The 26223-nt window shown below is 40.3% G+C and overlaps 1 long non-coding RNA gene across 2 annotated transcripts; it reads right to left on the reverse strand.

Annotated features, from left to right (window-relative positions):
* Positions 1-3249: 3249 nt before the first annotated feature.
* Positions 3250-25265, reverse strand: LOC139181719 (uncharacterized). 2 transcript variants are annotated; one of them, XR_011565480.1, is made up of 3 exons: positions 24908-25265; positions 22810-22999; positions 3250-22494 (listed from the first exon to the last, which is right to left on the reverse strand). It is a non-coding gene; the product is annotated as an uncharacterized lncRNA (long non-coding RNA). The 2 variants fall into 2 exon arrangements; XR_011565479.1 differs by having other exon boundaries at positions 22810-25265.
* Between the last annotated feature and the right edge of the window lie 958 nt (positions 25266-26223).

The raw sequence follows: 26223 nt of genomic DNA on the forward strand, positions 1-26223 counted from the left end.
CAGAGAACTGGGGAACTTGGACTTATATAGGCAGCTACAAGGGTTAGGACACACCATCTCTCGAATACATACATGGATAATTGATGGACTACCCATTTCCTTAGGCATAACAGTACATCCTCACCAACCAGGGGACCGAGTATGGGTAAAGGATTGCAAAAAAGAGCCTTTAAACCCATGTGGAAAGGGCCCTATTCTTTAAACTTAACTACCCCTCTGATCTCAAGGTGGCAGGAATAGACGCTTGGATCCATTATTCCAGAGTCAAACCTGCAAGTCTGGCTGATAGCCAAGAGAAGTGGGAAATGACCCTTAGTCTGGAGGAACCCCTGTGCCTGACCTTGTGGAGAAGGAAAAACCCACCCCCAAAGCCCCACCCTGACCACACTGGAAGCTGGTCAATAAAAGCACGGCTGAAGCTTGAGGAACCAATAGGACCAACAAAAAGCAGATGTATTGGTTATTAATTGGTCTAGGACTCCCCCTATTCATCTTATTTGGAATAGGGCTTTACTCTCTCCCCAAGAGTGGACTTGAATCCAAAAACTCTCTCTCTGCTTTGCCTACTTCTTCATAGTTCTTGTTTTTTTTTTTTTTTTTTTTTTTGAGTATCCTCCTAGTGTGAGCAACTTAAGTATGAAAACAGCATATTTTTGCCTTACAGTTCTGTTAAGTTGTAAAATCCCCTCATCTGAGAGCCAGGAAGATTGTTCTGAATGTATGGTGTCTTTCTACCATGAGGGTAAATGGGTCCAAGGATTCACTGACTATAGATACAAACCATCCACATGATATAGTTCAGCTTTCCCATGCACTAGGGAAGGGAAGAATTACTGGGAGGGAGAAATTAGAGCCCACACAGTGAATGGCCTAATGTGCTATGGCACCCCAAAACAGATGGCTGGCTGGGCTCTACAGACTCATTCTGGGATGTCAGATGTTGGGGGAGGAGGGGGCAAGACCAGGCTAGGAAAGAACCAGCCCAAGAGGTGGTCAAACGGTTAAAGGCCCAAATAACCAAGCCAGACCCATTGGCATCAGATCCAAAGACAGGGTGCTCTGGACTGTACAACCAGCTTTGAGCCTCCCTCAAATACAAGTTAGAAATGCCCTCTATTAGTAATAATCCCTTTATCCATCTAGCCAAGGAGTTGGCCCTGGAATTAAATGTCACTAGCTGCTGGGTTTGTGGAGGTTCTCTGATGTTTAAAACATGGCCCTGCAAGTGTATTGGATCAGATGTCTTTCTGCTGTTGATGGAGTCGAACAATTAGCAGGAGGGCAGGGGGTCCTATTCAGAGTTGGACCCTGTCCAAGAAAACAGTAGTCAAAGAATGCCTAAGCCGAGAAGGGATACATTATACCTGGGTCGGAGAAACAAAATACAGAAGAGCCCTGGTCTATAATGATACCTGTAAGAAACTTCCATTGTGGCCAGGGGCCCCAACCTAGTATTGGGCTCCCCAAAAAGGAGGGAATGGAAATCACACTTGCACTCCCTTCAACTCCACTTCTGGGATTCTAGAGCAAGACTGTACAGGAAATCAACCTGATACAAATCCCTTTCTTGCAATCCCAGGCATTAGCCCATATTGGAAGCATCTGTACTCCACAAACCCAGACTTATGGTAGCCCTGAGGGGGACTTTTTGGAATTGTGGGAGAAGGGCTTACTCAGCGTTCCCATCCAGATGTGGAGGAACCTGCACCATAAGAATAATTCAGTCTGGTTTCTTCCTCTTACCCAACATCAGGGGATACGCTGGTGTTCCCAATTTACGACAACCTGAGACACAGAGAAAAATGATTCCTTGAGCTAGGGGGAAAACAAAACTGGGGCAAACATGGGAGTTGGTGGTACAGGACCCCCATTTACATGCTCAACCAAACAATCTGACTGCAGGAGGTATTTGAGATTATAACTAACGAAATTGCAACTGCATTGGAACTGTCACAGCAACAATCCCAGATGAGGACTGTTATCTATCAATATCAAACAGTGGAGGAAGGAAGAGCTTGTGGGAAATTCAACCAAAGTGACTGTTGTATCCAAATAGATGACAGTGGAAAAGTTCTGACAGACATAGCTAAAAATATCGGGAAGATTGCCCATGTTCTGGTTCAGACAATGTTTCTGGTTAAGACAATGATTGGGATTGTCATAGTCATACTCACTGATGTCTGCTTATTCCTTGCTTCATACCCGTCCTAATCAAAAACATAACAGAGTTCATTTGTAGAAACAGTTGTCGAATGGAGAACAGCCACCTAGCTGTTGCTTTTAAAGGGCTACCAGCCAGTTCTGGATGATAATGTTCTCTGACAGCTACAAATGCACCCTGAACATCAAAAGTGGGGAATGAGATAGAAGCCAGATCAAAGCCCCCGATTAAAGTAACAACCTTTTGCTTTCCCTTCCTTTATCTTGTGTTAACAGCTGCTGCTCATTAATCACCACTTCCGCATCTGATCTCTTGCTTGCTCGTTACCTCCTCTCCTCAGGAACTAGGGCTACCTGGAGAAGGGAGGGATCTGAGCTGTTTGAGCGGGAAATTTACGGTGTATAAAAGATACCCAGAACAAAGACGGGACACTCAGTTTTTGGAGGGACTCCACTGAGCCCACACTGGTGCTGAATAAACATGGCTGTTCTGCATCTTTGAGTGCCACTTATCTCTGATGCCACAGATTCTATAACAACACTACTATGTCAGCCAGCCAACTCATGGCCTGCTTTCCCATGGCCTTTCTTTATTCAAACAGTCCTCAGAAACTTGGCTTGTCTGTGCTTTTGCATTCTATCTGCCTTTTCTTTTTTTGAGAGATTCTTGTATGGCAGGAGGAATTACGATAAACTGGGCCATCTTTAGTGGTAGGAAGTCATTTAGCACAATTGGTACAGTTGGAAAAGTGAGAGGAAAGTCCTAATACAAACATGTAACTTCCAAGTTAGTGCTATCTTCTGGTAGTATGAGTAGAGAAGTAGGCAACGAGAAAGAAAATGAAATCCCAGATACGTGGTTATCTTGTTATGATCTCAAAAATGAAATATGCTTAAGAGAACAGTCTATATATAGGTGAATCCCGAACCCAGCTCTATTAACTATTCACACTGTTAGAACAAGTGTGACTGAGCAAGTCTCTGTTAAGTCACTGCTCCCCTTCCCCCAAACAATAGCTCCTGAATTTCTAAGCCATTGCACTGCAGTTGGTATAGTCTAGTATGCTGAGGCATTAAGATTGTCAAAGCTCATTGAGGCCAGAGACCACATAGTTTATTACATTTTGAAATATGTCCCCAAGGCTTGCAGGCAGGTCTGGAGCAGCTCCCACCACCCCAAAAAGCCAGATCTTAGCTCTGAAATCTCCCCTTCATTCTCCAGTCAATCTTTCCTTCATCTTATTACCAACCTGTAGCATTCTGTGTTCACTCCCCTGGAAAGATGCTCTGTTCTTGCAGTCTTCATCATCTTCCACTAGTGCCTGCCCATTCTCCATATTTCAAACTGTCTGCTGATTGAATGAAATCATTTGAGGAATGGAAATTAGAGGCTTCATACAGGCTTGCATGGGAAGTTCTTTATGAAGTTCCATAGAGGGACCTTGCATTGCCTTGTGGCTGATTTGAATATTAATAGTGATTTGAATCCTATCGACTGCATCATCTGGAAGATGAACAGTTTCTCTCTGAAAGTGGCACAAAAGACTTTTACATGATTTCACTCTTGGTGCACATCTTCTCTACAATACGCTGTATCTGGTACTCTTACATACAAATATTCTCAGTTGATCATGCATTTGTCCTGATGTGCTTCACTACAGACTCTGTCTTCTAGGCTTGGCTAAGATGGAAGTGGAGAGATCTTGTTGGCATAATTTCTCCAGTCTGTAGAGGACATAAAGTCTGCAGTCTTTAAGTACAGAACTTGTGACATAGCTCTGGCATGGCTGTAGGTGTTAATGCTGAGGTTGCCTGGAACTGTTGTTTTGCTGCTCATACAGCCCTTGTTGGGATTGAGAAGCCTCTATATCTCCATGGGTTGGAGCCCTTCAATTTGTACTGGATTGCATTCCTTTTTTTTTTCTTTTAAGATATGTACTTTGCAAGTAGGAATGGTGGTCTCTTGGGGTTCTCAGGAAACCGGAGGACTGCTGATAAGTGTGGAGCACATAGACCACAAATTCTGCCATGGAGAAGGTAACACTAACACACCTGGCAAACTCTAGGGGAAAAGCCCACATGGTTTCAATGGTTTGGGAGGGCTTGTGATTCTCTAGGCTTCCCCATGGCTACCAGAGCCTAGTGTCTTGGTTAGGGGAGATTTAGGGAGGCATGGTTGCCATGACATCACGACTCCATGACATTACTAAAGCAATAGGTAGACTGCTTTGGTCACTTCCCTTTGCCTCTAACAGATGAAAGGAGAGGACTGTATCTATTTTTCAAGGTGGGGCTGCCTTCATGATAGACTTATTTTCTCCTACCACTTACTGTAAACGATGCTCATTCTAGTACTTCCTAGGCCAACTTTACCCATGAAACAGGAACAATTTCTAGGCCAGTTGAATCTCTAAAGAAACTGTGAAAACTCTCAGGGAGTGTTAAGTATCTGTGAGGGTCGTCAGTTTATGTGTTAGAGATTCCAGTTTCCTTTCCATGAGAACCTAGATAAGAAAAGGAGGCCTCATTTGAAACTGAAAGCCTCTTTTCAAGAGGAAGTGGGTGTATTGGTTTTCTAGGTTTGCCAGAACAATGAGAAACATACCAGATAACTTTAAAAATGTTTTTTCAAGCTTCTGGGGATCAAATCAATAATCAAAGGGTCAGGAAATTTGTTCTGTTCTGGATTGTGTCAGTCCAGAATTTTCTGGCTTTGTCTTCACACAGTAATGTCTCTGTGTTTTCTGTGACTGATCTCCTTTTCTTATAAAGAATCAGTCGTATTAACCCAATTACCTATTTAGAGGCCCTATTTCCAAATAGGGTCAGAAGAAAAGACAATCTACTCACATTTTGACTAAATATAATGAACAGAGAGTTATGTCTTCAGCATACAAATTTTGAGAGGATGCAATTTATCTTAACATTCATTTTCTTCTCTCAACTTGGTCCTGCTAAATATTCACCTGTATCCCAAAGTTCACCCCACTAACTAGCTTGCCTGAACCCAAAAAGCAGCTGCTTAAGAAAAAATGGGTTCTTTAAGAGTAATACAGATGAAAACAAAATTCAAAATTTCTTACCAATCCAGAAATCCTCTCCACAAAGACAGAATGGATGGGAAACATTTGTATTATTGAATAAGTATTAAACCATAATGTGATGCACATGATAAGCAAACTACTAAAAGACTGCAAAGAGAAAAGAGATATTATAAATATGTTTCCTAGCAAAGTGTTGACTACGCTAAAGCCTTTGACTGTGTGGGTCGCAACAAACAGTGGCAAATTCTTAAAGAGATGGAAATACCAGACCACATTACCTGACTCCTGAGACATCTGTATGCAGGTTAAGAAGCAACAGTTAGAACCAACCATGGAACAACGCACTGGTTCAAATTGGGAAAGGAGTACGTCAAGCCTGAATATTGTCACCTTGCTTAATTAACTTACATGCAGATTACATCATGGGAAATGCAGGACTGGATGACACACAAGCTAGAATCAGGACTGCAGGAAGAAATACCAATAACCTCAGATATGCAGATAACAACAATCTAATGGCAGAAAGCAAAGAGGAATTAACTCTGTTTGAAAGTGAAAAAGGAGACTGAAAAAAGCTGACTTAAAACTTAACATTAAAAACACTAAGATCACAGCATTTGGTCACATCACTTCCTGCCAATAGATGTGGATGCAAAGGAAACAGTGACAGACTTTATTTTCTTGTGCTCCAAAATCACTGCAGAAGGTGACTGCAGCCATGAAATTAAAATAGTTTTGTTGTTTCAAAGAAATCCTATGGCACACCTAAACAGCATATTATAAAGCAGACCCATTTCCATACAGTCAAAACTACGGTTTTTGCAGCAGTCATGTATGGATGTGAGAGTTGGACCATAAGGAATGCTGAGTGCCAAAGAATTGATGCTTTTGAACTGTGGTGTTGCAGAAGACTTTTGAGAGTTTCTTGAACATAAAGGTGATAAAAACCAATCATTTTAAAGGAAATCATTTCTGAAAGTCATTGGGAGGACTGATGCTGAGGCTGAAGTTCCAATACTTTCGCCAACTGATGCAAAGAACCGACTGCTTATAAATGACACTGATGCTGGGAAAGATGGAAGGCAGGAGAAGAAAGGGATGATAGAGGATGAGATGGTTGAATGACATCACTGACTCAGTGGACATGAATTTGAGCAAGCTCCAGGAGATGAAGAATTACAGGGAAGCCTAGCATGCTGCAGCCCATGGGGTTGCAAAGATTCGGAAATGACAAGGAGACTTAAATGATCCTAGCAAGCACAGTTTATTACAAAATTTTCAAAATAAGAAGCAGTCCTCAAAAAGACCCGATTAAAACATTCATCAGAGTTATTTTGTCCTAAATTTACATAATAATTGGGGTAACCATCACTGTTTTATAATCTGTTTCTAGAGAGAAGGATAAACACATAATTTTATGACTGAATGTGGCTGTGGATGAGGAATATGCTCAGATGGTCTGTTAACCTCCACAGAATTGAGAGATAAGATGCTACTATTAACAGTTGAGAGATAAGATGCTACTATGAACAAATACCCATGTACCCATGGGCAAATCACTTCAGTATTCTTCCCTGAGAACACTATGAACGGTATGAAAAGGCAAAAAGCTAGGACACTGAAAGATGAACTCCCCAGGTTGATAAGTGCCCGAAATACTACTGGAGATATCAGTGGAGAAAAAAACTCCAGAAAGAATGAAGAGTCGAAGCCAAAGCAAAACAATACCCAGTTTTGGATATGACTGGTGAGGGAAGTAAGGTCTAGTGCTGTAAAGAGCAATATTGCCTAGCAACCTGGAATGTTAGGTCCATGAATCAAAGCAAATTTGGAAATGGTCAAATAGGAGATGGCAAGGTGAACATCAATATTTTAGGAATCAGAGAACTAAAATGGATTGGAATGGGTGAATTTAACTCAGATGACCATGATATCTACTACTGTAGGCAAGAATCCCTTAGAAGAAATGGAGTAGCCATTATAGTCAAGAAAAGATTCCAAAATACAGAACTTGGATGCAATCTCAAAAATGTCAGAAGGACCTCTGTTCATTTTCAAGGCAAACCATTCAATATCACAGGAATTCAAGTCTATGCCCCAACCAGTAATGCTGAAGAAGCTTAAATTGAACGATTCTATGAAGACCTACAAGACCTTTCAGAACTAACACCCAAGAAAGTTCCCCTTTTCATTATAGGGGCCTGGAATGCAAAAGTAGACAGTCAAGAAACACCTGGAGTAACAGGCAAATTTGGCCTTGGAGTAGAGAATGAAGCAGGGCAAAGGCTAATATAGTTTTTGCAAGAGAATGCACTGGTCATAGCAAACACCCTCTTCCAACAACATAAGAGAAGACTCTACACATGGACATCACCAGATTGTCAACACCAAAATCAGATTGGTTATGTTCTTTGCAGCCAAGATGGAGACGCGCTATAGAGTCAGTAAAAACAAGATCAGGAGTTGACTGTGGCTCAGATCATGAACTCCTTATTGCCAAATTGAGACTTAAATTGAAGAAAGTAGGGAAAACCACTAGACTATATGGGAATGACCTAAATAAAATCCCTTATGATTAAACAGTGAAAGTGACAAACAGATTCAAGGGATTACATCTGATAGACAGAGTGCCTGAAGAACTATAGATGGGGGTTCGTGACATTGTCCAGGAGAGACAGATCAAAATCATCCCCAAGAAAATTAAATGCAAAAATCAAAATGGCTGTCTGAGGAGGGCTTATAAATAGCTATGAAAAGAAGAGAAGAAAAAAGCAAAGGACAAAAGGAAAGATATACCCATTTAAATGCAGACTTCCAAAGAATATCAAGGAGAGATAAGAAAGCCTTCCTCAGTGATCAGTGCAAAGAAATAGAGGAAAACAATAGAATGGGAAAGACTAGAGATCTATTCAAGAAAATTAGAGATACCAATGGAATATTTCATGCAAAGATGGGCTCAATAAAGGAAAGAAATGGTATAGACCTAACAGAAGCAGAAGATATTAAGAAGAGGTGGCAAGAATACACAGAAGAACTGTACAAAAACGATCTTCACAACCCAAATCTTCACGATGGTGTGATCACTTACCTAGAGCCAAACATCCTGGAATGTGAAGTCAAGTGGGCCTTAGGAAGCATCACCATGAATAAAGCTAGTGGAGGTGATGGAATTCCAGTGGAGCTATTTCAAATCCTAAAAGATGATGCTGTGAAAGCAGTTCACTGAATATGCCAGCAAATTTGGAAAACTCAGCAGTGGCCACAGGACTGGAAAAGGTCAGTTTTCCTTCCAATCCCAAAGAAAGGCAATGTCAAAGAATGCTCAAACTACCATACAATTGCACTCAACTCACACACTAGTAAAGCAGTGCTCAGAAATATCCAAGTCAGACTTCAACAATCCGTGAACTGTGAAATTCCAGATGTTGAAGCTGGTTTTAGAAAAGGCAGAGGAGACAGATAACAAATTGGCAACATCCACTGGACCATCGAAAAACCAAGAGGGTCCCAGAAAAACATCTATTTCTGCTTTATTGACTATGTCAAAGCCTTTGACCTGTGGAACACAACAAACTGTGGCAAATTCTGAAAGAGATGGGAATCCCGGACCACTTGACCTGCTTCCTGACAAATCTGTATGCAAGTCAGGAAGCAACAGTTAGAACTGGATGTGGAACAACAGACTGGTTCCAAATAGGAAAAGGAGTACATCAAGGCTGTATATTGTCACCCTGCCTATTTAACTTATATGCAGAGTACATCATGAGAAACGCTGGACTGGAAGAAACACAAGCTGGAATCAAGATTGCCAGGAGAAATATCAATCACCTCAGATATGCAGATGACACCACCTGTATGGCAGAATGTGCAGAAGAACTAAAGAGCCTCTTAATGAAAGTGAAAGAGGAGAGGAAAAAGTTGGCTTAATGCTCAACATTCTAAGATCATGGCATCTGGTCCCTTCACTTCATGGCAAATAGATGGGGAAACAGTGGAAACAGTGGCAGAGTTTTTTTTTTTTTTTTGGGGGGGGGGTGGGGGCTCCAAAATCACTGTAGATGGTGACTTCAGCCAGGAAATTAAGACGCTTACTCCTTGGAAGGAAAGCTATGACCAACCTAGACAGCATATTAAAGAGCAGAGACATTGTTTTGCCAAAAAAGGTCTGTCTAGTCAAGGCTATGGTTTTTTCTAGTAATCATGTATGGATGTGAGTTTGACTATAAAGAAAGCTGAGCACTGAAGAATTGATACTTTTGAACTGTGGTGTTGGAGGAGACTCTTGAGGGTCCCTTGGACTGCAAGGAGATCCAACCAGTCCATCCTAAAGGAGATCAGTCCTGAGTGTTCATTGGAAGGACTGATGTTGAAGCTGAAACACCAATACTTTGGCCACCTGATGAGAAGAGCTGGCTCATTGGAAAAGACCCTGACGCTGGGAAAGATTGAAAGCTGGAGGAGAAGGGGATGACAGAAGATGAGATGGTTGGATGGCATCACTGACTCAAAGGACATGAATTTGGGTAAACTCCAGGAGCTGGTGATGGAAAGGGAGGCCTGGGGTGCTTCAGTGCATGGGGTCGCAGAGAGTCAGACATGACTGAGAAACTGAACTGAACTGAACTGTTGTACCCATGGGTTATATCAGAACATTGGAGTTTAAAGAAGAGAGCATTTTCTGCAGGGTCATGCAAGTAGATGCGTGGCTTATGCCTGAGGGTATGGGGAAGGAGGAGGGAGGAGGGTTCAGGATGGGGAACACAGGTATACCTGTGGTGGATTAATTTTGATATTTGGCAAAACTAATACAATATTGTAAAGTTTAAAAATAAAATAAAAAATCCTGAACTTCCCAAAAGCTTTCAAGAATGTCCACTTAAACAAAACTTGTTGGAGGGATGTGACTATCTGTGACAATCTTCTTGCTGTCAGATATTTTGTTCTTGAAGAAAAGTCATGGTGAGATAACTGTGTTCCTGTAAACCTCTAGCAATACAAATATTATTCTGTATGCTGAAAGGTAAGATTCCAAGCTTGACTTTCACATTCCAAGGTCCTGGTTAGGAGGGGGTTCCTGGGCAATCTGACTATCCTGCCTGAGAGCATTCATCCAGCACCCTGCCTTGGTCCTCCCACCCGTGGCCAGTCACAGCTGAAGAGGCAGCTCTCAGTCTCTGGGCCCTCCTCTTACCAAGGTCCCCATACCCTGCCCAGCCTCCTTAAATGAGGGAGCCAGGTGCCGACCCCACAGCTGCCCTCAATCTTCTCAGTCTACCCTAACTGGGGGGGTGGGGAGGGCGGGAACTGGGTCCTGTAGACTCTGACCCAATCCGATTGCCACAAGCATTAGGTCATGTAGGTGGGGATGGCAGAGGTAGGTTGCCTATTGCTCTGAACCCTGGACCAGGCCAGTAAGTGGCTTTAGAAAGGTCTCTGGACCTCTGCAAGACTCGGCCTTTAGCCTGTCCCCAGGCTCCATACCTTGCTACCAAGACCAAGGCCAGAGCACCTGGAGGGCCCTGGGTGAAGGCTGAAATATGTATTTTACTACACTGCTGAGAGGCTGACTATTGGTGGACTTGGTCTTCTAACCTCTATGATCTTTAGCTAAGGATGGCAGCTCCATGCCCCTCTTGCCCCTATTATGGTATCTTCCTTGGTGAGATTATTCAACATTTGACAGAAAGTTGGTAACTTAGACCATCATGGTCTATTTCCACTAGCCCCAGATAATCACATTCTACTTTGTTTATATAACTCAGGTAAATTAACTAACAATATCATGTGATGATACAGTTTTTATCTTCCTCTAACTGAAATATTATACTTAAAAAGCATAATGTCCCCTAGGACATATATATTGCAAATGGGGGAACTGTGTATTCATTCACTGCTGGAGGTATAGTTGAATTGTAATATTTTAAAAACAATTTTTATTGGAATAGAGTTGCTTTACCATCTTATATTAGTTTCTGTTGTACATCAAAGTGACTCTATTATAGGCATACATAGATCCCTTCATTTTTGGATTGCCTTCCCATTTAGGTCACCACAGAGCACTGAGTAGAGTTCCTTCTACTTATTTATTTTTTTCTTTTTTCTAATTCAAAGTAATTTATTTGTTTTAACTGGAGGATAATTACTGAACAATATTGAGATGGTTATTGCCATATATCAACATTAACGAGCCATAGGTATACGAGTGCCCACACATCCTTAAGCCCCACTCACCTCCCTTCCCACCCTATTCCTATGGGTTGTTCCAGAGCACTGGTTTTTAATGCCCTGCTTTTGCATATATAAACCTGAATGATGATTTTCCTGCATGAAATGTGCAATTTTCTCTCTCACATATGAGTTATGGGTGTATATTTTTCTACATTAAATTTGAAATCTGTATTTATGTTTGGAAATCTAGCTGTATATTTTTGGTCATGATAGATGGACTATTGTATGTTTCACATCTGGATATCTCTGTACTCTTTTTCCTACATAAATATGGAATGCTGTATATTTCATATAGGAAAATTTGAGCATATATTTTCCTGAATAAAGTATGAGTATTATGCATTTTTTAAATGAAAATCTCAGTTAAGATTTTTGGACATAAAGTATATAATTCTCCATAAGTCAAATATGAAACACTAAGGCAAATTTTCATTACTGAAGTAGAAAATTTGTATATTTCATAAATGATCATCTAGGTACAGATTTTCCTACATGAAAGTTGGCATCTTTTATATTTCACATAAAGAAATATGGACACAGATTTCCTTGTTTTGAGATACTCTATATTTCACATATTAAAATATGGGTGCTGATGTTTCTAAATTAAATATGTAACTCTTTATATTTCCGATTTGAAAATCTAGACACAGGTTTTCCTACATGAAACATGCAATATGCTATATGAAAATCTGGAAAAAGGTTTTCCTGCTTAAATATTGAATGTTTTATTTTACACTTATTACAATCAATGTAATTACAACTCTGCACATGATATATGGAATTCTCTGTGTTTAACTTTCGAAAATATAGACATTCATTAATCTACATTAAATGTTAAATTCTCTATAGATCTCATATTAAAATATTAGCATGAGTTTTGTGGGCCTAGATTTTCAACTGTGAAAATATGTAATTCTGTACAATTCACATGTGGAAATCTGAGTGCAGTTTATCCTAAATGAAGTATGAAATCATATATATCTTACAGATGATAAGTGTAGATTTTCTGCTATATTGCTATATGGGATTCTGCATATTTCATATAAGAAAACCTTAATTATGATTTTTTGACATAGAATATGTAATTCTAATTTCACATATAGATATCTGGGAACAGATTTTACTACATGAACTATGAAATCTCTATATTTCACATATAGAAATCAGTGTACAGATATTCAGGCATTGCATATGAAATTTTTCATGTTTCCTATGTGGAAATCTAAATCCAGATATTTTAGAAAATATATGGAACTCTCTATATTTCCCAAGTAAAAACAAGATGAGGAATTTTTGAGATGAAATATGGATTTTTGCTCATTTCTCATATGAAAACCAGGGTACAGGTTTTCTTACATGACATATGAACAGTGTATATCTTAGGTACGAAAATTTGAGTTCAGATTTTTTTATATGAAATATGACTCTTAAGAGTCCCTTGGACTGCAAGGAGATCCAACCAGTCCATTCTGAAGGAGATCAGCCCTGGGATTTCTTTGGAAGAAATGATGATAAAGCTGAAACTCCAATACTTTGGCCACCTCATGTGAAGACTTGACTCATTGGAAAAGACTCTGATGCTGGGAGGGATTGGGGGCAAGAGGAGAAGGGGACGATAGAGGATGAGATGGCTGGATGGCATCACTGACTCGATGGACGTGAGTCTGGGTGAACTCTGGGAGTTGGTGATGGACAGGGAGGCCTGGCGTGCTGTGATTCATGGGGTCGCAAAGAGTCGGACATGACTGAGAGACTGATCTGATCTGATCTGATGGAATTTTCTATGTTTCAAATATGGAAATCTTACCTTAGATATGCTTCTATGAAATACATAATCCTTCTATTTCCTATATGCATGTGAACCCTGATTTTGCTCCATAATATGTGCAATTTGCTACATGTCACATAGGAATATCTTGGTCTAGACTTTCCCACATGAAATATGGAATTCTCTGTATTTCCCTTATCAAAATATGAGGACAGGTTAACTTTATGAAAGATGGCATTCTTTATATTTCACATTTGAAAATCTAGGTCTAGATTTTCTACATGAAATATGAAATTCTGTACATTTCTTGTATTAAAGTATTAGTGCAGATTTTCCAGCTTAAAATATGGAATTCTCTATATTTCATATAGGAAAGCATGAATGATGACTTTCCTACAGGAACTATGTAATTGTCTATATTTCACACATGAAAATATGGGTGCAGATTTTTCTACATGAAGTATGAAATCCGTGTTTCATGTTTGAAAATTTAGCTGTATATGTTTGGTCATGATATATGGAATATTGCATGTTTCACATATGGATATATGTGCACATATTTTCCTGCATGAATAGAGAATCCTGAATTATTCACATAGGAAAATTTGAGCATACATTTTCCTGCTGAATTATGGAACTCTACTTTCATAAATGAATTTCTCAATTAAATTTTCTGACAAGAGATATGCAATTCTCTAAAGTTCAAATATGACATTCCAGAAGCAAATATGCATTCCACAAATACAAAATGTGTACATTTCACAAATGAAAATCTAGATAGAGGTTGTCTTACATGATGTCTTAACATTTCATATAAGAGATCTGAGCACAGATTTCCTTGATTTAAATATAGACAAATTTATATTTCAGATATGAAAATATGGGTACTGTGTGTTCTACAATATATGTATTTCTCTATATTTCACAAATAACATGTTGAATTTTTCCTATTGCATTTATAAATATTGGTTGCACATTTTCCTACATGGTATATGGAATTCTCTGTTTAGCATTTGAAAATATAGACATTCATTTTCCTACACTAAATAATAAATGCCTTAAACTTCACATATTAAAATATTAGCATGGGTTTTATAGACATAGATTTTCAAATGTAAATGGGGAATTTTGTGTTTTGCATGTGGACATCACATTAGTTTTCCTAAATGAAATATGCACTTCTGTATATTTTACAGATGATAATTGGAGGAAAGGTTTTTCTACTATACTGATACATGGGATACTGTATTTTTATATGTGAAAATCTCAATTAATATTTCATTACATAAATATGTAACTGTCTATATTTCATATTATATAACACTGGGGAAAACTTGACCTACATGAAATATGACATCTCTACTTTTCACATATATTAATCAGTGAATAGATTTTCATACATAAGAAATTTTTCATGTTTCATATAAGGAAATCTCATCCCAGATATTCATACAATAAAACACTGAGCTTTATATTTCATATATGAAAATATGGCTGCCAATTTTCCAACATGAAATGTGGAATTCTCTATATATCACATTTGAAACCTGGCCACCCATTTACCATAAAATATGAAATATTCTGTATATCATATATGAAAATCTTTGCTCAAAGTTTTCTGTAGGAAGTACTGAACATGATGTATGTCACACATGAAAAACTGGGTGCTAATTTACCCACGTGCAATCTGGAATTGTGTATATTTTCAATATAAAAATCTGTGCACCAATATTACTACCTAAAATATAGAATTCTCTATATTTAACATGTGAAAATCAGGGTGAAATTTGACTCAGTTAAAAATGGAATTCTCTATATTTTGCATATGAAAATGTCACTGCTGAATTTATATCATGAAATATTGAACTTTTTGTATTTCACTTTATGAAAATCTGTATGTTGAGTTTCCTACATGAAATATGGTATTTCTAAACTTCATATATGAAAATCTGGGTGGTGACTTCCTTACATTAAATATGGAAATCTCTATATTTCATAGATGAAAATCATGGCTTTAGTTTTCTTCAGATATGGAGAACCAATATGGTATTGGAGTTATCTTTATTTTACAAATGAAAATATGTGCACCACTGTTTTTTCATGAAACATGGAATTCTTTGTATTTCTTATATCAAAATCTAGGCTTGAACACTCTTTCATGGAAGTTGGAATTCTGTATATTTCACATATGAAGATCAGAATGGAGATTTTCCTATAAGAAATATGAAAGCACTGTATTTCATATGAACTACTGGTTCTTTGGGTACTGACACACTTCTTCCCTGTTTGTGTCCCTGTGTCTTGCACATGCATGTGTACAGTTGTTACTTGTGTCACCTATGTTTGCGTGCATGTGCATGGGCCCAGGCCCCTGCTGACACGGAGATGAAGGTGAAAGAAGATGAGATGTCTAAAAACAAGTAGAGGAGGCAGGAAACGTCCACAGACTAGGGGAGACTGGTCCACGCATCTCTGCGAGCCCCTGTCCAGGACAAGAATGAGCAAAAGATGGCCAGTGACAACTCTGGGTAGTGAGTCCACAGATCTGCAATTACCTCAGGAGACAAAGACAAGCTCACAATTTCTGCTGTGCTCTTGTATGTGTTTTTATCCATAAGAGGGGTTGGAGGGTTTGCAGAGTCACCCAGCGTAAATCAAGTGGTGTGGGGCTCTAAAATCATTACCTGTGGACCCCTCAGTCTGAGGGGCCATTGGCACTGATTAAAACTCTTCAAGAATGGGCATAGAAGGAACCTACCTCAACATAGTAAAGGCCACATATATTAAGCCCACAACAAATATTATTTTCAATGGTGAAAAACTGAAAGCATGCCCCCTAAGATCAGGAACAAGACAAGGGTGTCCACTTTCACTACTGTTATTCAGTCTAGTTTTGGAAGTCCTAGCTACAACACTCATAGAAGAAAAAGAAATAAAAGGAATCCAGATCAGAAGAGAAGTAGTATAGCACTCACTGTTTGCAGATGATGTGATGTTGTACATAGAAAACCAGGATGCTATCAGAAAATTACTAGAGTTAATCAGTGAATTTAGCAAAGTTGCAGGATAAAAAAATCAATACACAGAAATCATTTGCATTCCTATATACTAACAATGAAAAATCAGAAAGAGAAATTAAGGAATCAATTCCATTGACCACTGTAACAAAAAGAATAAAACATCTAGGAATAAACTTACCTAGGGAGACAAAAGAACTGTACACAGAAAATTATAATTTGATTAAAAAAATCAAAGATGACATAAACAGAGAGATATTCCAGGTTCCTGGGTAGAAAGAATCAATATTGTGAAAATGACTATACTACCAAACGCAATCTACAAATTCAATGTGATCCCTATCAAATTACTAATGGCATTTTCCACAGAACTAGAACAAAAAAATACCACAGTTCATATGGAAACACAAAAGACACTGAATAGACAAAGTAATCTTGGGAAAGAAGAATGGAGCTGGAGGAATAAACTTACCTGATTTCAGATTATACTACAAAGATACAGTTATTAAGATAGTATGTTACAGGCACAAAAACAGAAGTATAGGCCAATGGTACAATATGGAAAGCCCAGATAAAAACCCACACACTTATGGGCACCTTAACTTTGACTAAGGAGGCAAGAATATACAATGGGAACAAGACAGCACTTTCAATAAGTGGTGCTGGAAGAACTGGACAACTAAGTGCAAAAGAATGAAATTAGAACACTTCCTAACACCATACACAAAGATAAATTCAAAACGGACTAAAGACCTAAATGTAAGACCAGAAACTATAAAACTCTTGGAAGAAAACACAGGCAGAACACTGTATGACATAAATCATAGCAAGATCCTTTATGACAAACCTCCTAGAATAAAGGAAATAAAAACAAAACTAAATAAGTGGGTGCTATTTAAATTTAAAAGTTTTTGCATAGCAAAGGAAACTAAAAACAAGGTGAAAAGACCACCCTCAGAATGGGAGGAAATAATAGCAAATAAAACAACTGACAAAGTATTAATTTCCAAAACATACAAACAGCTCATATAAGTCAATACCAGAGAAACAAACAACCCAGTCCAAAAGTGGGCAAAAGTTCTAAACAGATATTTCTCCAAAGAAGACATAGAGATGGCTAATAAACACATGAAGAGATGTTTGCGATCACTCATTATTTAGAGTGTTAGTTGGTCAGTCGTGTCCAACTTTTTGCAAACCCATGGACGGTAGCCTGTCAGGTTCCTCTGTCCATGGAATTTTCCAGCAAGCATACTGGAGTGGGTTGCCATTTCCTTCTCCAGGGGATCTTCCTGACCCAGGGATTGAACCTGGGTCTCCTGCACTGTAGGAAGACTTTATACAGTCTGAGGCAGCAGGGAAGCTCATTATTACAAAAATGCAAATCAAAATTAAAATGTGATATCACCTCACACCAGACAGAATGGTCATCATCAAACAATACACAAGAAACAAGTGCTGGAGAGGGAGTGGGTAAAAGGGAACCCTCCTACGCTGCTGGAATGTAAATTGATATAGCCACTATGGAAGACAGTATGGTAATTCCTTAAAAAAATAAAAAAAAACTAGGAATAAAACCGTCATCAGTTCAGTTCAGTTCAGTCGCGACCCTATGAATCGCAGCACGCCAGGCCTCCCTGTCTATCACCAATTCCCGGAGTTCACTCAGACTCACGTTCATTGAGCCAGTGATGCCATCCAGCCATCTCATCCTGTCGTCCCCTTCTGCTCCTGCCCCCAATCCCTCCCAGCATCAGAGTCTTTTCCAATGAGTCAGCTCTTCGCATGAGGTGGTCAAAGTACTGGAGTTTCAGCTTCAGCATCATTCCCTCCAAAGAAATCCCAGGGCTGATCTCCTTCAGAATGGACTGGTTGGATCTCCTTGCAGGCCAAGGGACTCTCAAGAGTCTTCTCCAACACCACAGTTCAAAAGCAACAATTCTTCGGCGCTCAGCCTTCTTCACAGTCCAACTCTCACATCCATACATGACCACAGGAAAACCATAGCTTTGACTAGATGGACCTTTGTTGGCAAAGTAATGTCTCTGCTTTTCAATATGCTATCCAGGTTGGTCATAACTTTCCTTCCAAGGAGTAAGCGTCTTTTAATTTCATGGCTGAAATCACCATCTGCAGTGATTTTGGAGCCCCAAAAAATAAAGTCTGACACTGTTTCCCCATCTATTTCCCATGAAGTGTTGGGATCAGATGCCATGATCTTCGTTTTCTGAATATTGACCTTTAAGCCAACTTTTCTCTCTCCACTTTCACTTTCATCAAGAGGCTTTTGAGTTCCTCTTCACTTTCTACCATACGGGTAGTGTCATTTGCATATCTGAGGTTATTGATATTTCTCCCGGCAGTCTTGATTCCAGCTTGTGCTTCTTCCAGCCCAGAGTTTCTCATGATGTATTCTGCGTATAAGTTAAATAAGCAGGGTGACAATATACAGCCTTGACATACTTCTTTTCCTATTTGGAACCAGTCTGTTGTTCCATGTCCAGTTCTAACTGTTGTTTCCTGACCTGCATACAGATTTCTCAAAAGGCAGATCAGGTGGTCTGGTATTCCCATCTCTTTCAGAATTTTCCACAGTTTATTATGATCCACACAGTCAAAGGCTTTGGCATAGTCAATAAAGGAGAAATAGATATTTTTCTGGAACTCTCTTGCTTTTTCCATGATCCAGCAGATGTTGATAATTTGATCTCTGGTTCCTCTGCCTTTTCTAAAACCAGCTTGAACATCAGGAAGTTCATGGTTCACGTATTGCTGAAGCCTGGCTTGGAGGATTTTGAGCATTACTTTACTAGCATGTGAGATGAGTGCAATAGTGCGGTAGTTTGAGCATTCTTTGGCATCGCCTTTCTTTGGGATTGGAATGAAAACTGACTTTTCCAGTCCTGTGGCCACTATTGAGTTTTCCAAATTTGCTGGCATATTGAGTGCAGCACTTTCACAGCATCATCTTTCAGGATTTGAAATAGCTCAACTGGAATTCCATCACCTCCACTAGCTTTGTTTGTAGTGTTGCTTTCTAAGGCCCACTTGACTTCACATTCCAGAATGTCTGGCTCTAGATGAGTGATCACACCATCGTGATTATCTGGGTGGTGAAGATCTTTTTTGTACAGTTCTGTGTATTCTAGCCACCTCTTCTTAATATCTTCAGCTTCTGTTAGGTCCATACCATTTCTGTCCTTTATCGAGCCCATCTTTGTATGAAATGTTCCCTTGGTATCTCTAATTTTCTTGAAGTAATCTCTAGTCTTTCCTATTCTGTTGTTTTCCTCTATTTCTTTGCATCGATCGCTGAGGAAGGCTTTCTTATCTCTTCTTGCTATTCTTTGGAACTCTGCATTCAGATGCTTATATCTTTCCTTTTTTCCTTTGCTTTTCACTTCTCTTCTTTTCACAGCTATATGTAAGGCCTCCCCAGACAGCCATTTTGCTTTTTTGCATTTCTTTTCCATGGGTATGGTCTTGATCCCTGTCTCCTGGACAATGTCATGAACCTCATTCCATAGTCCTAAAAACCATTATATGACCCAGCAATCCCACTATTAGGCATATACCCTTCAAAAACCAAAGCCGAAAAGACGCATGTACCCCAGTGTTCAATGCAGCACTATTTACAGTAGCCAAGACACGGAAGCAAGCTAGATGTCCATTGACAGAGGAATGGATAAATAAGCTGTGGTGCGTATATACAGTGGACTGCCACTCAGCCATTGAGAAAAAGGAATGTATCTGAGTCAGTTCTAAGGAGATGGATGAACCCAGAGCCTATTATATAGAGTGAAGTAAGTTAGAACAAGAAAAACAAATCCCATGTATTAATGCACATATATGGAATCTAGAAGGATGGGACTGATAAACCTGTTCACAGAGCAGCAACGGAGACGCAGACATAGAGAACAGACTTATGCCCAAGGGTAGGGGAGAAGAGGGAGTGGGTGAGGAAACGGAGAGAGCAGCATGGATGCATATCCATCAACGTATGTAAATAGATAACCAACTGGAATTTTTTGTATGATTCAGGGAACTCAAATTTGGGCTATGAAATAACCTAGAGGGGTGGGAATGAGCGGGAAGTGGGAGGGATTCAAGAGGGAGGGGGCATATGTACATCTACAACTATGGTTAATTCAGGTTGATGTGTGACAGAAATCAAACCAATACTGTAAATAATCAATCAATGAAAAATATTTTTTCAAAAGCTAAAAAATGGTGATTTGGAAATTATCTAGAATGTCACACTTGAGAGAAAAAATTTAAAAAAAGAAAACTTAATATGTGGTCTGTTGCCTTCCAGGTTCTGTTCTCTTCATTTTTAAAAAGTATGAGATAGGGGAGTTAATGTCTTCATGATACTGTATCTGTTATTTGGAGCAGGAACTGTTCTCTGTGATGTGTGCATGTTGACATGACACCCCATGGTCTTTCATGCACTTAGGAGACACTGTGTTCAAACAATACACAGATCCATACTCAGTAAAGTTTCCTGCAGACAGACATGTTGATTTGCCTTTTGATCCAGAGTATACTAGACACTGCAATGTATTCCAGACTGGGGGTCAGATACAACACATCTCTGTTCCTCTCTGGCCTGGGCACCAATCTGACTCAGCTCTTGCCAGGGAGGTGACTTTGAGCAAATTCATTCACCTGTTAACTGCTACGTGTTTCTGCATCCTCAGCTACCAAAATGGATGATAGCATCAAAAATGCTTAATTCATAGTGTTGTGATGAGTACTCAAAGACTTTATTATACGTATACATATGGAGAGCTAACCACAGATCAGAAGGGTGAGCTTATCTTCTTGCCTCTCTTCACTTCCGTTCTGCTTGTACTCACACCCCCCTGTTCCTGCCCCCACACTTTTCCCCTCCCACCCTAACTCTGGTGTCTCTCACCTGTGCCCCATCCTCAGATTCTCCATCCAAAAACATGGATAACAATCTCCTCATGATTTACCTCAGAAAATATCCATACCATCACCCTTGGATTAAAAATCATGAATATTAGCAGAAGAAATGAAAAAACACACTAAAACGGGCAATGTGAAAACTTGACAAGAAATAAAACATTACTATGAAAGTCTGACTATTAACATTTTCTTATCTTCAATAGATTCAGATTTTCAGAATTTGATACAGGAGAAATAGACTTGATAAAAAGAATGCCAAAAAAAAAAAAAAAAACACAAAAAACAAAAAACTATGTGATGAGGGATCTCAGCCTTTAAATTTCCCTCTATAAGCTTTATAAAACTATATATTCATGTTCTATAACGGTCCAGTGACTACTTATTTCCTGTTATTATACAGATCATATGAAGGGGTTATTGGACTTGTACTTTCATAGAAAATATGCACTAAACTTCTCCATACGAGCACATGATGAAACCTCAGTGTTGCATTTAGGCTTCACAATATCCCCATAAGAAGAGGCGACTACTCATTATGCTAAAAAAAAAAAAAATCCTTCCCCCATGCCTCATACACTCCGTTCTTGAGGCCCTGAAGGGCTGAAGTGATACCGCAAGGTCCATGCAGTGAGTCAAAGGTGGTATTGACACTGTGTCCCTGGAACACTATCCAGGGAAATGTGGAACAGCAATAATATTAACTACAGTAATGACAACAGCTAGAATGGACAGGGAATGCACCATATGGCACATACTGTTCTGACAATTTCCCATGTCTTAACATGGTCAGTGTTCTACAGTGCCCCATGAAGTAGTTAAATTTACTCCAAGCTAGAGCTTCTATGTGGCTAATGGAGGAACTGAGGCACAGAGACACTACGTAACTTGCTCAGTGTCACCCAGCAGTAAGGGAGCCACCGGTCTGGAGGCATTGTGGAAAACTCAGTGTGTTCTGCATTTACAGTCAAGGGTAAGATCCAATGGCTATGGCAAAATATGTCGAATAAGAGCTACCACATAACAAAAATTGATCTTGCATCATGGAAATGCACAGTAAATAGAAATCTGATTTCTTCGGAAATCTTTCAGGTAGAGGCTTGGCAAGACTGGAATCCAGATGTTTTGTAGAATCCATGCTCTCAAAGCCTCCTCAGAACAGCAGACAGCATGTCAGTGAGTCTCCTAGACTGGAGGTCGTGGGTTTGTGCATCAGAGAAGGCAGCAAACCCCTGTCACCTACACAGCTCCCAGTGGAGACAGAGCCTGGGAGGAGGCAAAATAAGACCATTCCTCTGCTCTGGTAGTGCCTAGACAAGTTGTCCATGTCAATCATAACTGAGGAATTCTAAAAAAAAAAAAAAAATGCAGATTTCATGATTTGCTCTCCGTGAATCTCAGTGCAGCTACAATAGTGCCCTAGAATCTGTCACTTTTCATTATGCTTAGGAAACTCTCAGGGACTTGATTAAACCCCTTTAGTAGTAAGACTGCCAGCAAAGTAAGGGAAATAGCCATCAGAACAGATATGAGAAAAAAAAAAAATAGAGATGATCAACAAAACTCAAAGCTGGCTCTTACAAAAGCTCAATACAAATTCATAAACTTCTACTTAAACTTCTTCTACAACAAAGAAAGCAAGATAACTAAAGACAACACTTACCAATATCAGGAGTAAAGTAGATTTCAGACCCCACAGAAATTAAAAGGATTCTGTGAATAATTCTACATAACGACATCTGGCAATTTTGGCAAAAGGAACTAAGTTCAGCCAAAAAGAAACAGATAATCTATTGAAAAACCAAGCTTGTAGTTGAAAAATTTACAGAAATATCCAGGCCCAGTTGGTATCCCTGGAACAAAAGAGAAAGGGAGGGAAAAAATGGGTAGGGAAAGAGAAAATGTGACTATATTCTAACACAGTCAGTTACTAAAGGTAAAATGGGGCAAATCCAAGCAATGTGATGAAGCCATTGGTTTTTATTTTCTCATTGTCCTCCAGCTTCCCCTTCCTGCCTCCCTCCTTTGCCCCAGTTGCTTTCTCCTTCTTAACTCCTGCCCTCCACCAAGAGTAGCAATATTATGAGGCATGATTCCCACATTATAACTGATATCTGCTGGTTACTGACATTCAGCATGGATGCCAACAGCTGGTATACTCAAGCTCTCTGTCTCTCATCATGGACCAGAAGGTTTCACTCCCAATTTCAGCTATAGCTAGGAAAGAAGGTGCAGGGCACATATTGGAGCCTTGAGTCCTTCATCTGTGAAATGCAGATGACCACAAATTGTGGGATAAACAGAGATAGCAGCACAAGACCCTTTCAATGAGTGCTAAACCAAACAAAACATGCCAAACCCAGAGCATCACAGGACTCCTTGACATTCAGAAGCATGTCAAGTAGATTTCCCTGCCAGGACTGTTGTATTTATTGTTCCTTCTGCCTGGAATCCTCTTTCCTTAGGTAAGCCCACAGCCTGCTCCCTCACTTCCTCCAGATCTCTGCTTAATTGCCATCTTTCAGGGAGACTTTCCCTCATTATCTTGAATAAAATAATAACATCATACCTTCACACATCCTTTACCTTGATCTAGCATTACTGTTCTTCATAGTGCCTGCCACACTTGATTTACTTACTGACAATGAGGTCTATGAAATGAGAGACTTGGTCCACTTTGTCCTGTCACAAACTCCTTGAATTAGGGCTCTGGTATATGGCAGGTGCTAAGAAAACATTTGCTGAAGGACAGTCGGGAACCAGGCCCTTTACACACAGTGCTAACATGCACAGGTACCCTCTAAGATGGACACTGGCCCCACTGTATTGATTATCATACATAATGAGATTCCAGGGGACGAGTGACACGCTCAACAACACACATTGGCATGTCAGGCTCCAGGCTTCGGAATCATATCTGCCAGCTTCCAAATCCTCAGTTCCTGGACAGAGGCCTCACAGCCAAGAACGCAAGAGGCTTTACTTCTAACACAATGACTCCAAACAGCTCAGGTAGATACCCAGAGACACCAAAAACAGGTCACTGAGTATCTGCACAGAGAGCTCACATCTTGAGTCTCAGACCCTCAAAAACGACGGAGACCAAACCCACTGAGAGCCTCCAAACAGCCCAAGGTCTTCAAGACAGAAACAAATGAGAATTGCACAGATACTTCACATCATGGAGACTGACTTCTGAACCACTCCGGACACTTACTAACCTAATACAGAAACCCCTAAACAGAAAGACAGAACTTTGAGTAACTCAAGAACATTATACAACCTGAAGATAAAGTTCCCAGACAAATGGAAAACCTGCACCCTGTACACAGACCCCAAGCAGCTGATAGTTTATACCTTAAGACAAACCCCTACTGAAAGCAGCTCAGAGACGTCACAACTTGGGACCCAGAATCAAAAGCTCAGAGATCTCACATTCTGGGGCACGGACATCTAACACAGAGATCTCACACCCAGGGCCTCAAATGCGCGAAAGCTCCAAATATGCACATCCCGGCATACAGGCACACACATCCTAGAGGCTTTGGACTACTCGAAAAATCCATTCAGATCAAATATCCCATCACCCACGATCCTAGCCAATGACTCAGAGATCAAATGAACCAAAAACAGCATCTGTGATGTCATATGTAGCCATAACAACCCCAAGCTCCCTGACACAGGTACTCTCCAGCGAGAGGCATGAAACAAGCCCAGAGACCTCTCCCTGGTCATGAATTGCATGCATCTGTGTGACTTACTGCGCGTTGCCATATGATCCAGATTGAGTGAGAGCTTAGTAAGACTGAAACAGCGTCACCCTGCACAGCCACTGAGTGTGCCAAACCTCGCTACTAACCAAGGAAGCTATTCAACCCCTTCGGGAAAAGCGGTAAAACTCGGAGAAAAATTGCACTCTCTGAAAAGCCGCGAAAGCGAAAGCAGGCGCACTGGTATACACACGCCTCGCCCAGAGTTCTAGCTCCGCGACCTCAGTGCCTGTCTAAGACAGGCAGCCAATGGGAACTGAACAGGAGACGAAGGAGGGCGGGAGTAGCCGGACTTCCCCCTGTACTCGCACCCTGGAAGAGCTAATTCCAGCAATCTCCCGGTCGCGTATCCTCAAAGTGGCAGCCAATCTCTCGCTCTATAGCCATCCCCAAGTTGGTTGAGACCATGTATAAACGAAGGGGTGGAGTTGGAAAAGAGACAAAGAAGTTTGCAGCTTAATATCGGTCTCCACTCGAATTCAAATGCGGCGGGAAGACGGAGTGGATCGAATGCGGTTGGACCCAGTGGCGCCATGAGTGCCTCCGCTGGGAACTGTGGTCGATGTCCGACGCGGCGTCAGGGCACCCTCTTTGTTCTCACACGCACTCTCCCAATGGTACCTTCCAGAGTGGGTGGTCCTACCGCTACGCCTCAGCAGTATATATTAGAACTGTTTCATCTCGAGCGCCCCTTGGTGGTGAGATTGGGAAACAACAGAAGTACATGCCCCTACCATCCCAGGATGATATGCAAAGGGTGGAAAGACAAAGTCAGGATGAAAACCTCACAGATCGCCACACTCTTGAACTCCGAAAACAATCTTCATAAACTGAAGATTACTCTTCTGTGGTGGCCACTATTGTAACGAGAAGCATTCAAAGAATTTTCTCTGTGCTGGGCAGTGGCGTTTGTGCTTCCTGTTTAATACAGAATAGGTCTCATGGGGAAAGCCAGCCACAGTCCCCCAACTGGCAGGAGAGATAAAGCTTCTGAGAATGGGATCTGAAGCCCTGGCGTGGGGACGGCCTCTGTCGCTGACTGCGAGTGCTATGTGAAAGGACAACAGGACTTTACATTCTGTTAGGAAAGGGGTCATCTCCAAGGGGACCCAAGGACACCATGTAGGTGAGATAAAGAACACAGCTTTGTCATCATCTTGTCATCCCTGAATGTGTTCCCTAGCAGAATCCTCATCCTGTCTAGCTGTGCCTCTCTCACCAAGTTTAAATTTATTCATTCTGACATTCATTCATGGTCTCCACAGTATGCTTGAAGCACAACTATGAGTGTTAGGAAGGAGAAAATC

Source organism: Bos indicus, chromosome X (genome assembly GCF_029378745.1).
Source record: "Bos indicus isolate NIAB-ARS_2022 breed Sahiwal x Tharparkar chromosome X, NIAB-ARS_B.indTharparkar_mat_pri_1.0, whole genome shotgun sequence".
NCBI lineage: Eukaryota > Metazoa > Chordata > Mammalia > Artiodactyla > Bovidae > Bos > Bos indicus.